The sequence below is a fragment of the Vipera berus genome (assembly GCF_964194415.1).
Source record: "Vipera berus genome assembly, chromosome: 2".
NCBI lineage: Eukaryota > Metazoa > Chordata > Lepidosauria > Squamata > Viperidae > Vipera > Vipera berus.
Window position 1 is genome coordinate 289470424 of NC_138203.1, and position 10834 is coordinate 289481257.

Here is a 10834-nt window from a genome sequence, read left to right on the forward strand (position 1 = left end):
TTGAAGTCTGTTCCTCCCCATCCAGACCCGAACCGCTTCCAGGCAACGGGACATCACGTCGAGGGCATCACTGGGGTGGTTTGGGGTCGAAATAAAAAGCTGGGTATCATCAGCGTAATGATGATACCCAACTCCAAAACCACGAATGATCTCACCCAGCGGTTTCATGTAGATGTTGAACAGGAGAGGCGAGAGGACCGACCCCTGAGGAACTCCACAAGCGAGAGGCCTCGAGGTCGACCTCTGCGCCCCTGCCAACACCAACTGCGAACGTCCCAGGAGATAAGAGGAGAACCACTGAAAAACTGCCTCCCAATCCCCTGAGACGCCGCAGCAGGATACCATGGTCGATGGTATCGAACGCCGCTGAGAGGTCTAATAGGACTAGGACAGAGGAATGTCCCCTGTCCCGGGCCCTCCAGAGATCATTCACCAGAGCGACCAATGCCATCTCCATGCTGTACCCGGGCCTGAAACCCGATTGGTGTGGGTCTAGATAATCCGCTTCATCCAGGACCAGAGGGAGCTGATGCGCCACCACACTCTCAACAACCTTCGCAAGAAAGCAAAGGTTGGAGACCGGACGAAAGTTATTTAACACAGCTGGGTCCAAGGCAGGCTTCTTGAGGAGAGGTCTCACCACCGCCTCCTTCAAGACGGCAGGGAAGCATGAGTAGAACTCACCACAAGACTAAGAGAAGGTCAACAGATCATCACTGGTGTGAGGCACACAATGGAAGGATCATTGGCAGACATGGCTGCTTACAGCACGGCTGGACAGAATAGCAGCAGGAGTGATCTGGTGACAACGCTGAATAGCTGGGCATCACAGGATGGATGTGACCAGTGGGCGGGGTAGGTGGGGGAAGGGAAAACATCAAAACCGAAGCAGATATTGGCTAGTATGGTGTAACCATGATCAATTCAACTAACTATGGGAGAATGTGGAGCGGGTAGAGCGGTTAGGCATTCCATGACCAGATCACTAATATTCACTTAGCTAGAAAAGTAATGAGTGTTTCCTGCCACAAACTCATACTCTGACGATGTCAACAGTGGATTGACGAAAGCTAAGTTACTAGAAAGGTTTTTTTCTGTCTTGGAGATCAGTAGTTTCTAGTAGATTTTAAAATAAGTGTACCTGGGACTCAAGTTTTTAAAATGATTAAGGATATATGTATCCTGTTGCCCCTGTCATCGTGGCAACCCAGCAGCAGCCAATCAAGCAGGAGGGAAGAGACAATGGTTGCCTGGGAGCTCAGCCACCAATTCAGGGAGAAGAGTTTGAATGAGCAAAGACAAAAGGGGGGGGGGAATATCCAATAAGGATATTTCCTCAGAGCCCGAGAGGGTCCCTCCAGGGAGACCCCCCTCGCCTTTCCCTCCCCAGCAAAGCCAGATCCCCCTTTGGAGACAAAGGCCCTGCGTGGCTTCTCCCCACCAGGAGCCTTTCCTGGAAACACATGAAGAGGAACCGGAGCGTCACAAACCCCCTGTGGCTGCATTTCCCTCTGAAATGCAACTCCAAAGCCCATAATCCATGTTAGTGTCTTCCCAGAATGGGGGGTGTGAAGGGTTCCCCCAGTTCCCCTCCTCCTTCCTGAACCTTTTCTATGGGCAACGTGACAAATCTGGGCTTTGCTTTCCCCCCTCAGTGCCCCATGTGTGGAAGGGAGCAGCAGTGGAACATGGGTCCTTTCCCTCCCTTTCTTCCTTTTCTGGGGTGAAAGGGATCCTTTATTTCTCTCATTTCTCTCTCTCTCTTTCTCTCTCATTCTCTGTACATGGGTTTGATTTTTTTTAAAAAAAAAATTTGTCAAGTCCTGATAACTAGTATTTAACTAGCAGATTTTTATTTTTATTTTTTTTATCCTGGTCTCACTATTGCTTCAGTCTTTTTATATTGGTGCCCTTCAACATTAACTTTCAAAATAAAATAAACTTTGGTTTTAACTCAGTAGGAAGCGATTCCAGTTCAGTGACATGTTCAGGCATGAAGTAGTCCCCGGGGTTTTCTCTTTAACCGTTGTGCCAACAAATGTCAGATTTCTTTTTCTTCAGCCACAGGTGCCGGGTATTCCCTCTGGGGCCAATTTCAAGCATGGAGCTTTCCAACCTCTCAATTCTTGCTGACCGATTTAATTCTATCTCTGCCCTTTCATTTTGAATCCTATGGGGATTGTTCCCCTTTCATTTCTCTCCAGAGAAGGGCCCAACAAACTCTGAGTCCAAGAACTAGTTGAATTAGCCGGGGATCTCTGGTGAGAGGGAGAATTATTATTATTATTATCCTCAAAGTTTCAGCTCTGCTCTTTGGCCGAATCCTCCAGGGGAGACTTTGGGCAGAGACAGATGGAGTCAGGTACAGTTCTCTGCTTCTCTCTCTGACCCGGGAGGCCCAAAATGGAAATCTTTCCTTGGGGAGAACTTGGCTTTAGGCAAAAAGCGTCATTGGAAGATTTCAGACTTGGGACTTCCCTCCCCACTCAAGATCAGGGCTGTCTGTCTTCCTTCACATCAAAGTTGCCACCCTGGGGAAAATAAGAGCTGAAGGCCAATGCAGCCGAGTTTCTGCCTGCTGGGGTCACCCTCCCCAAAAGACCCCCCTTTTTCATCTCCTTTCCCCAAATGTGAGCTCTTTCTTCAGCCTCTCCTTGGCTCCCTTGTGCCCCCACCAAGCCCCTCCTTAATATATAGAAGTGTTTGGGGTCCTGCGGCTTTCCAGATGTGGCTGGGTGACATCTTTCCCTCTGGCTGGAAGCCTCTTCCCCTTCGATCCTGCCCCAACGGGACCCTGCAGTGCTTGGGCCTGATCCTCAGGCCTGCCGGAAGTGGCCACCATTTGCAATACTCCGACAAGTCCTTGTAGAAATGGCGGCTGCTTTTGAAGCTTTCTAGCCTGATCCTCAGGCTGTTGGGAGACTGCAAAGCTCTCCTGGCTCTTGCTAGGCTTGGGAAATCAGACCCTGCATGATGATGGGGCAGCTTCAGATGAGCTTCCTGAAACCTTTCCCTGGCTTTGACCTCCCCCCCACTTCCCCCAAAAGCCACATTTCTTCAATAAAGAAGACAAAAAATGCTAGAAAAGACAAACTTTTTCATCTTGTAGTGCCCCATTCCCCGAATTACGTGCTAAAACTAAACTCCCCACCTCTGCCCTTCAGTCTCTACCCACTTTAAAAACTTAATTTGCTAAATATACTGCATTCTGAAACAGAATAACAGAGTTACCGAGTTGGATGGGACTTTGGAGGTCTTCTAGTCAACCCCCTGCTCAAGGAGGAGACTCTACCATTTACCCTTTCAGACAAGTGGCTGTCCAGTCTCTTCTTGAAAACCTCCAGTGTTGGAGCAGCCACAGCTTGTGGAGGCAAGTCGTTCCACTGATTGTTTTGTCAGGAAATTTCTCCTTGGTTCTAGGTTGGTTCAAAACCTGCAAATTATTGCCATTAGAGACTCAAAGAGTAGAGAGAAGGAAGCAAGCAAAGAAAATTTTTGCTCTGTGTTGACAATGCTGATTGTGATGTTAGTGATGCTCAACAGTCCCCCCCCCCCATATCTGAGGAGGGCCCCTTCCTCAGAAGAGAGGTTTCTGATCGCACCCAAGGCTGACCTGACAGGATTGGGGTGGGGCTCTGCCTTTCATTCTCTCTTCAAGAGCGCCCTCCCTGCCCTTCCCTTGCCTGGAAGGCCCAACGGCATCCCATAGCATCTCAGTCATTCCTGATTACTAGTCTGACGCCTTGACCACTACACCAGACTACCTCTGGTCATAGACATATAACCAGTGGCAAGATTCAGCCATTTTGCAACCCTTCGGCAGAACCGTTAGCTAATTTTCTGTTGCCCAGGCCCAGAATGGACTTCCGGAAGCAGCATCCACACAAAGAACCATTTGTTCACATATTTGAAACCCACTACTGCATACAACGCACTTAGCCTGCTCACTTCACCAATGGTTGCATTCACACTTGCAACTTTTAACCGTGGTTTATTTCTGGAGGTTGAACCTAGGTATGGCTCTTATCTTCTTCTAAGGGCCACATTCACACAAAATACTTCAGCAGGCTGGGGAAATTTTCTTCCGAGCACCCTGAGACAAAAAAAAACTCTGGGTGCAACCTGTTAAGAGCCTATAATAAACCGTGCATGACCACAGCCTACCCTCCTCCACTTCCCCGGGTTATCACCTGAGGCAAAACCACAAAGTAGTTGGCCACTTTTCCAACTGAGGAGAGCTTTCCTCAACTCTGGGCACAACTAGGCTTCAGGGAGACATGGCAGGTAACATCATGGACAAGAGAAGCCATGTTACACATCCACTTGGCATTCCAAAAGAACAGCCGGTACCTGGAGCCACCAAAGATCTGGTAGCCAGAATGGAAGCTGAGGACTAAACAATGGGACAACTTTCAAATAATGGACCTGGGATATTGGTCATCCTGTGCTCCTCATTGTAAGGATGGACCTGCCCATTCCATTACCTCCCCCTGTCACTCAAACCCCCAGTTCTCCCTTCTAGGCCAAGCTGTATATATTAACATCCCCCCTCCAGGTAAGAAAAATAATCAACAATCGACCAAGATAAAACAGAACACAGGGACTCCGAACTATAAGCACCTGGAAGACAACGCAGCAGAAAAAGCAGAATTGTGGAGAGGAGAAAGAAGAAGATTGAAGACTGTGGGGTCCTGGGTGCTCTCTGAGCTTGCTTGTTTTCTTGCAGACGTTTCATGATCCAAATAGGCAACATCATCAGTGCTAGTGAGTGAGGTGGGGGTCTACTCCACTGCATAAAAACAGGAGATGCATTAGGGTCCCCCTATTTAATGATCCCTGGGGTTCCCTTGGCTGTCAGGGAAGGCTCAGGAAGCAAGCAGCTGGAGCTAGATCACCTGGGGAGCCAATCTTATAGGGAGGACAAAGAAAGCCTCAAGAGATGGGAATGTCACAGGAGTCGCAAAACACCAAGTACATCTATGCAACCAGAGGAACTGCCACCACGTCCCCTAAACCAACTTCCGGGTGGTTGTGGCAAGAAATCATGTGACACCATCCACCACACTGCGGGCACTGCCACCATCTCAACTACAGACTTAACACTACAATTGTTTTACTTAAACCAAGAAATGTCAAACTTTAATGGCTCTCATTGAATCAGTATGGAAAGACAACACAGGAAGTTTCAAGGAAACAAAAACCTCTACCTGCTCTACAATTTTCCCTCTCTGTGCCAATGGTGCCATCCCAGGCTGTCACTTTCCTGCCTCTTAGCCAGCTCTCATGCCAAAAATGATGTTTCTAGAACAGATGGCAAATGAAATTTCACTTCAGTTACAAGGAATTATAAAATCAGCTCCAAATTAGAATTAATACATGCAAATCTCATTGAAAAGAAAATCCCAAACTCTTAACATTACGCTGGGTTCAAGGATACTGAGTGCTTCCATGGAGATAAAGGACAGGCAGCACTAGAGTTAAGGGTCACCAACCTAGAATGGCACCAAACTCCATAACTCTGGGTGACCTTCCCTAGCATCCTCTGGAGGCAAGAGACCCCATTGAAGGACAGCAGAAGTCACTTTCCTGGCTGTTGAACTATCTCCATCCACCAGGGCTTTCTGGACATGTCCTAACAGAACTACAGAACACTGCACCAAGGGGTGTATCTGTGACTTTTCTCTAATGTGCTTTTCTCCAGCTACCCCAAGAGCAGAAGCTCCTTCTCACTGCAATCATCACCATCCCTGTCTCTGAGACCTCTTCTCCTGTGTCTCCAGGGACTGCCTTTCATGTAAACATCAGACTGAAGCAACATGGAAGGGAGCTTGCATCAGAAAAGGATAAATATCACAGCTTATGCTTTTTGTGGCTGACATTACAGGACAGACAGGATCTGCGCTCTTGAATACATTTTCTCTCTCTTTCAGGTGAATCTTGGTTTCTCTGTCTGAATCAGAAAAGCCACTGGATATTCCACGCCGCCAGAGTGCTTTGAATTCTAATTCTTTTTTCCGAAAGAAGAAGGAGATTGATTCTGCCCCATGAATTATGGATCTTCTGCTTCTGCTTCTGATGCTGCTGCTGTCCCAACCACTCTCTGGGAAGCTGAGAATGAAGTGCCCATTGAATTTGGACCACCAGGATGGAGAAAAGCCATGGAGCTATTATAGGCCAGGAGATCTTCTTATTGGTATAGTCATCTCTCTATCAGCAATAACACCTGCAGCATTAGCTTTCAACATGGCTCCTTCTAGTCAGATTCAGCTGTAAGTCATGCAATGGAGTTTCATTCCCTCCATCTGCAGTTCTAACACTCTTTTTTTTCTTGTTTTACTTGTTCTTATATTGCAATATCTGTCAAATTTTTTGAATCCTTTTGATTAATACAGCCTCTCTCCTTTGGCTTATTTTCTGAGAGTAGAAACATGAGGTAAATGAAACCAGACAGAAGTCCACATTATTTTCTCTGTTCAATCCAAAATTCATGACTTTGATTAAAAGCAAAGGTTGAAATTGTTCTAATTTCCTCTGCCCAACCATTTCCATATTTTTATTACTGATTGATATGCAATGTCTGATTTTTAAAGGAATAGAAGATGACTTGTTTTTAGAACAGTTTCTGTGGGTCACATATCAAAAATCTCATTTTTTTAATGGTGGTTCTTCTTTAATGACTGAGTTATCCTGGCCTATGAATATTAGTACTTGTAAAAATAATTGTATGTTTCTGATTTGTTAAATCTTTTTGAAGATTATCCCCATCCTCAACACTAACAATATTAAAGGGTGATGGGTGACTATCATTGGCTTCTAGTTTTGGATCAATAGTGGCTTATGTTTCAGCTAGTTTGTAGAGAAAAAAGATGATTAAATGGAGAAAAATGTTGTTGCTGTTGATTATGCTAATATTAACATAATCATGGTTTTACACTAGTTTATACTATGGAAAGGTAATACCCATGATTTCCAATATTGAATTGGTGAGGGAGAATCCCCAGCTCCTGCACAATCTCACACTTGGCTACAACATCCATGACAACTATGAGAATACCCTCGGCACTTCAGATGCCTTGCTGGACATGCTCTCTACTGGAGAAGCCAATGTTCCCAACTACAGCTGTGGAAGGAAGGAGAAGCTTTTGGCTCTTGTTGATGGAGCTAGCAGAGCCAGCTCCATCCAGATGGCAACATTAACAGGCACCTACAAATTCCCACAGGTTTGTGTTTGTCCTTCTCTTTCTGTAAGTGATAGATCCAACCATTTCTTCTCTAGGTAATTCAAGATTATTTTGAATAATAATAATGATCAGTCTATATTTCAAAAGGCACTTAACTCCCTTCCAAGAAAAGGGTGCCAAGTTAATAACGCCCATCTTACCGCAAAAGCCTCTTTCTCTGAAACAGCCCATCTCCTCTGTGTTTCTGAAAGCTTTCGTGAAGTGTAGGCGCAGGGCTGCAGATACCCCCTAAGGTTTTTTTGTGGGAGGACTGTGCATACCACAACATCACTCACATCAGCTTGGATGATGTGCGTTCCTCAGCATTAGGGTGCTTAAGAACTGGTTCTGCAGAAATAATCTTTTCACCATGGCATTTGTAAATATTATAAATAAGGATTGGGATATACAGTCGGGAGGAAGCAAGGATGAAAAGAGACTTCTTTTCATGACATCATCCCATTGTTCAGAGGCTTCTGCTGCACACTTGTGAAGGCGAGGAGAGGCTCTGTGTTCAATCAAAGGATCTTCTGTACAATAGGAATGTGCAGTACTGATGGAAAACTCACATTTTCTTACATGGTCTTAGCCAAAATAATGATAGCCTCAATCATGACCAAATCTCACTCCTATGGGATTACTTTTCCTACTGATGATAAAACATATATGTATTATGTACCTATAGCGGCCACTAACATTAACCAACCATTTTATTAAAAATCTACAAATATGTTAGGCAATGTATAAACTAATTTTTCCCTAAAATTCTCATGATCAAATTCATCAAAAAAAGTCTGAAGAGCAATATGGCCTCTGGAGAGGATTTTCTATCAGCTGAATTATTGAAGAAATATCCTGACTGGTGGGACCCTCCATTGACAGATACATTTATATATATAAATAATATCTGCCATACCCTTTTGGGGCAAACATGGCAATTGTAATTCCTATATTTAAAAAAGGGAGTATAAAGGACCCTAGCAATTCCAGGCCCATTTCTCTAACAGATATTGTGACTGAATTATATGCAAATTTCCACTTCAAAAGAATTGATAGTAGGTGGATGAAAAGTACATTCCTTGTAGAAGAACCAGCAGTCTTTAGCCAGATGTGATCCACTCTTCACAATTTTTTTGTCTTGAACCATCTAACTATAAAAATATCAGTCAGAGGAAATAATGGTTTGCTGCCTTTATAGCATTTGACACAGTAAACGAAAAAAAATATTATGGAAGAAATTGACTGCCCTTCAAATGGAGCTCAGGATGTTGACCTTGCTCGAAGCCCTTTCTACAAGCACTGACAGTGAGAACAATTAATCAGTGGAACGGCTTGCCTCATGGAGTTATGTGTTGCGTGTTTCCCATTCTAGCAAAAGTGCATTAGCTATGTAGTGATACTGAAAGTATCTGTGAATTTTATTTTTCCTATACCATAGAAAGGCATGCCATCCAAGATGTAGGTCGTGTCCCGCTAGGAATAGTAATTTTCTATCTATAAGTTATCCACTCTTTTAGCCATTTTAACATGGCTGCTTTGTAATATAGATTCCAGTCTAGCAGTCCAGATCCTCCATTTTCTTATGCTTCTTGAAGCATTTTCAATTTAATAATAATAATAATAATAATAATAATAATAATAATAATAATAATAATAATAATAATAATAATAATAATAATAATAATAATAATAATAAGCTGGAAGGGACTTTGGAGGTCATCTAGTCCAACCCCCTGCTCAGGCAGGAAACCCTACACCATTTCAGACAAATGGCTGTCCAATCTCTTCTTAAAAACTTCCAGTGTTGGAGCATTCACCACTTCTGGAGGCAGGTTGTTCCACTGGTTAATTGTTCTAACTGTCAGGAAGTTTCTCCTTAGTTCTAGGTTGCTTCTCTCCTTGACTAGTTTCCATCCGTTGCTTCTTGTCCTGCCTTCAGGTGCTTTGGAGAATAGCTTGACTGCCTTTTCTTTGGGGCAGCCCCTGAGATATTGGAACGCTGCTATCATGTCACCCCTCACCCTTCTCTTCATTAAACTAGACAGGTGCTCACTTACCATTTTCTTGCCTATCTTAACTTGTGTTTCTCTTCTGTTTTTTATGGCACTATTTATGATAGGTTGGACTGTTTTTTCCCTTTGTGTAAAGACAGATGCAAAAAAATGAGTTAAATACTTCTGCTTTCTCCCTGTTGCTTGTAAGCTTCTTGCCACTTTTACCCACTAATGGACCGATCATTTCCTTCACTTTATTCTAGCTTTTTTTCCTTGCCAAATAAATTTCAGTATTGATTTTCTTAGTTCATCAAAGAAGTTTCCCCCCACTACTATAGTTATTGTTTGAAACAAAAAGAGTATTTTTGGTAAAATATTCATCTTCACTGCTGCTATTCTCCCCAGCATTGAAAGTTGTACGTTTTTTTTTTCATTTTCCGAGTCTAATTTTATTTCTTTCAATAGTTTTATGTAATTATCTTCTTTTATTGTTGCACATCTTGATGTTTGGTAGATTCCCAAGTACTTAACGTTTTGGACTATTTGAAGACCTTTTTTTTGATAATTGATTTTTTTGTTTTTCTGTAAGATTTTTAGTTAACAGTTTAGTCTTTTCTCTGTTTATTTTCAGACCTGCCACTTCTCTGAATTCTTCTATCTTTTTCATAAACTTAAAGCTTTTCTCAAGAGGCTCTTCTGATATAAAAACTAAATCGTCCGCAAATGCTTGTAATTTGTATTTTTCACTTTTTATTTCCAGTCCTTTAATGTCCATATCTTGTCTAATGTTTCTGTTTAATACTTCCAGTGTTAGTATAAATAGCAATGGAGATAGTGGACATCCTTGTCTTGTGCCTTTTTTATTATTGAAGTTTTCTGTAAAATTTCCATTTACAATTACTTTTGCTGTTTGTCTGTAATAAATTGTTTTCATTATACAGGTGAAACTCGAAAAATTAGAATATCGTGCAAAAGTTCATTTATTTCAGTAATGCAACTTAAAAGGGGAAACTAATATATGAGATAGACTCATTACATGCAAAGCAAGATAGTTCAAGCCGTGATTTGTCATAATTGTGATGATTATGGCTTACAGCTCATGAAAACCCCAAATCCACAATCTCAGTAAATCAGAATATTGTGAAAAGGTGCAATATTCTAGGCTCAAAGTGTCCCACTCTAATCAGCTAATTAAGCCATAACACCTGCAAAGGGTTCCTGAGCCTTTAAATGGTCTCTCAGTCTGGTTCAGTAGGAATCATAATCACGGGGAAGACTGCTGACCTGACAGTTGTGCAGAAAACCATCATTGACACCCTCCATAAGGAGGGAAAGCCTCAAAAGGTAATTGCAAAAGAAGTTGGATGTTCCCAAAGTGCCGTATCAAAGCACATTAATAGAAAGTTGTGTGGAAGGGAAAAGTGTGGAAGAAAAAGGCGCACAAGCAGCAGGGATGACTGCAGCCTGGAGAGGATTGTCAGGAAAAGGCCATTCAAAAGTGTTGGGGACTTTCACAAGGAGTGGACTGAGGCTGGAGTCAGTGCATCAAGAGCCACCACACACAGACGGATCCTGGACATGGGCTTCAAATGTCGTATTCCTCTTGTCAAGCCGCTCCTG